Source organism: Choloepus didactylus, chromosome 7, assembly GCF_015220235.1.
Source record: "Choloepus didactylus isolate mChoDid1 chromosome 7, mChoDid1.pri, whole genome shotgun sequence".
NCBI lineage: Eukaryota > Metazoa > Chordata > Mammalia > Pilosa > Megalonychidae > Choloepus > Choloepus didactylus.
Window position 1 is genome coordinate 122,659,729 of NC_051313.1, and position 4,020 is coordinate 122,663,748.

The 4,020-nt window shown below is 38.6% G+C and overlaps 1 pseudogene; it reads right to left on the reverse strand.

The window, feature by feature from the left end:
* LOC119540743 lies at positions 1–1,617 on the reverse strand (annotated as a pseudogene).
* Between the last annotated feature and the right edge of the window lie 2,403 nt (positions 1,618–4,020).

Below are 4,020 nucleotides of genomic sequence, written 5' to 3' on the forward strand. Positions count from 1 at the left end.
TCACATCTGGAAAACAAAGGATTTGCAATGTGTAGAAGTAAACAAGCTTTGGTTAGATAAGTATTAGTTTGAATCACAGCCTTAACACTGCTTGAGAAATCTCAAGAAAATTAAGTGATCCCTCTTAAACAACGGGGCATAGCTAGATGAGTTGTTTCCTCAGGTTAAAATAAAATATGTATAAAGCACCTGATATTCAGTTGGGACAGAATAAACTGTGGAAAAACTGTTACAGTACTTAACTGGAAAGGAAATTTTATGCAAATACTTAATAGCTATAGGAAACTAGAAGGCCCACTGAGAATCATTTACACACACAATGGATGTGCTCTCACACTAACACAATCAGTTTTAACTAATGGTACTCTGGAACCTATTTCTTAAAAACCAGCCATAGGTTTGCTAGCCAGTACCTGAACCAATCTCCTTTTCACTTTTATTTCAGAGAAATTCCTAAAAGATGCCTTAAAAGGACCCTTGAATTGAAGGGACCATGGAAAGTGAATATCCTTAGAAGTATAAAGTCTTTAATTTTGAAGGACTGTGTTTGAAAAGTAAAGAATAGAAAAATGGGAAGGAAGTTATGGGAAGAAATAAGATCCACCCCCTTCCAAAGTGAACCTAATAACCTTACCCTTTATTTGTTTGATTATTTAGAGTTTAAAATGGCTTTTAAAAACATCTTTCTCTGAGCAAATTCTTCTTTTATCAGCAACCTCCTCAGCGCTGCCTTCATGGCTTCATTTCATAAACTATAGATGACTGGATTGAGTGTTGGAGGTATCACTGTGTAGAATATGGAGAACATGAGTCCATGGCAGATGGGGAGTCAGAAGTGGGCCATAGAAACTCAAAGCTGGCAGCTGAGAGGAAGAAGGTGACCACAAATAGATGAGGCTGGAAGGTGGAGAAGACCTTGGTCCGGCCCTCAGCTGATGGGATTCTCAGCACTGTGGAGAGGATGCGAATGTAGGAAAGCACAATGACGATCAAGCAGATAAATGCTATGGAAGTTGTGAATGCTGCCACTGCCATCTCATTAAGGAATTCATAAGAACAAGATAGTTTCAGCAGCTGAGGAATATCGCAGAAGAACTGAGGAATGAGTCTGTCTTCGCAGAGAGGTATGGAAAAGTTAACAGTTGTGAGCCCAAGCCCAGAGAGGCCCCCAGAAATCCACACAGCTGTCACTGCATGCAGACAAGCATCGGGATGCATAATGGCCTCATATTGCAGTGGTTGGCAGATGGCCACGTACTGGTCATAAGACATCACCGTGAGGATGGCCACTTCTGATGAGGTGAGAGCTATGAAGAAGCAAACCTGGAGAATGTATTGACCCAGGGAAATGTAACCGCTGTCCCTAAGTGAGTTTACAATGGACTAGGGGACAGTGGTGGAGATGAAGCAGAGGTCCAGAAGGGAGAGGTGCTTCAAGAAGTAATACATGGGGGAATGGAGACGATGGTCCAAGGTAGTAATAGTGGTGATGAGGACATTGCCTGTCTAGGTCAGCAGGTATGTCACCAAAAACAGCAGTGCATGTAAAATCTGAAGCTTACGCTCATCAGAAAACTGCACGGGAAAGTATCCATTCATGGAGGTAATGTCGGCCATGGTTATTCTGAAGATAATTAGTTGATTTTATTTAGGAAGCCACAATTCAGTAGGAAAAGTGTGTATGATATTTGATATACATATATTTCCAGTAATTCAATGTCCCATGCATGGAGCTAATGAAATCCAGGTGGCAGGTTTATCCCCATGGTAATTTGTTAACATTCAATTCAGAAAAACTTTTAACCATTATTCAGAAAAAGACCCCCTAAATATGACCAACAACTATAGATACTTTTAAAAAGTTATGAAAACTTTCTGGGTCAGAGTTTAGATTGTCAAAGGTGGAGAAATTGACAATTGATGAAGTTTTTGCCCTCCAGAAACTTAGTGAAATTGATAATGATAGACTAGTTTCATTTCTTTTTGCATATGGTAACTGCATATTATAATAATGCACTAAGCTTCCTCTGTTAACCAGTCATGGATTCTACATTGTCAGTAGATCTAGGAATAGACCAGAAAACATGTTTCCTGGTGAAATGTTCGCTTTAATGACTGTCATATTCCTTGACTCTGAAAGGCTCTTAACATTTTTAAAAGGTGAAATTTAGTTGGAATGAACTTCCCAGAGCAAGACTGAAGAGTAAAATAAGTCTCAAAATAAAATTATAATATGCAGATGTCACCAATGCCAGGCATCCAAACCCTGAGATTTGGAACTTGAGGGAACATTTTGCAACTGGTGATACTTTACCCTCAGAGAACTGCCTTTAATTTTCAAGATCCTTGGGATGACTTTGGGTTGAACATTTTCAGTGAAATTCTTTTTTAAAATGTATTGAACTTATATGTGATTGACAGAATGCCAGGTGTTGAGTAAACAAGAATAAACAAGTCTTTATTCCTCTTCTCTGGGACTTGAAATATATTGGATAGTGGGTGCCCATTTCTTAAAACAACCAACCAACTAGTGTTAGGGAGTCTGGTTGGTGTTACTTTTTCTACTTTATTTTAAATGTGCTATTGTAGAATCAGAATCATTTTGTTTTTCAGAATAACTGTGCTCAATAATTTCTACTTTGCTTTTTAACATCTGTGGATTCACTGAATGGTCAATTGGTATCATTTTCACCGAGTTTCTTTACAACAAAGACTATGTCTTTGCTACTTCTGTCCATTTCTCCACATTTGACAGTGTATCTAACATGCAGGCACTGGGTAAATAGTTGTATAACTGAATATATACACAATTAATTTCAATTCTATAGAGACAAAAAGTTAGGTACCTACTTATTTCAAGTCACTCCATCAGATACTGAGATTTGGTGCATTTATTCATCCCTAAGCAACGGAAAAAGGTTAAAGGTCCCTTGAGCTAGCATTTTTTTGTTTTTGCTAAAATTTTTCTTGAGAATTCACTGAGAAGAATTTTTTTATGAGATCTGTTTTCTCCACTGTATTCCCAGGGCTGGAAGAGCCTTTACCCTAAACTATGGTCCCAGCCCCAAGGCAGCAGGGATTAGGTGAGGCAAGGGCACCTTTTCTCAAAGGGCTTTTGTAAACTTTCTTGCTCTTACCCTTTTCTTCTTCCTGCTCCAAGTATGGTTTAACGCCCATTGTTGACAATCCTAATGTCTGGCTTATATGGCTCACAGTATTGCATGGAAGTTTTGGAATTTATAGTAAGAGATGAATATATGAAAGCAATTGACTTATGCTTTCAAATTTATTGCCCCTGCATTGAAAATCAAGTGCATCATACAGATTTTCCAATTTTAATATACATTAGTGTAATCTGGGCAAGAAAACTCCATCTTTTAGCCTCCACATTAAGGTTTCTCATAAAAAGAAAGAACAGGAAAACCACAAGAAAAAGTCTTACCAAAACACCTACACGCACACACACAACACACATCCAACCCACACCACAAATTCTATTATTAACAATTCCTAGCAATATATTTTAATTTTTCTCCTCTTTATAGAAACAGAGAATAGCTTTTCTAACTCGATTAATGTCTCAACCCAGCTTAGCCCGAAGAACGATGAACACACCAGGTATGGATTTAGACATGTGTAATAGAACTTGCTTACAGGAGATTGAGTTGTTCCACAGCAGTGGCTGGCTTGGAAAGATGGAAGTTAGTGCTCTGCAAAAGCAGGGGATTCTAAGGGGTGGTTTATAAGGATAAGGACAAGGAGGGTATGAGAACAGAGTTTTAGCAGGGTCTTGTGACATAAGGGTGTGGAGATTTGTTATCATTAGTGATCAGGGGAGGGGAGTTTCAATGCTTTGTTTACAATACATTTTTTTCCTTCTCTGGGGAGGTCTGATGACTTTTAAAGTCTATCTGGGTCAAGTAGGCACTAAGTTCAATCAATGTGGAAGGGAGGGCCCTGGGCTCTGGGTCCCCACAACTAATAATTGGGGCTTTTCATTATTTTAGTTTCATTATTTGC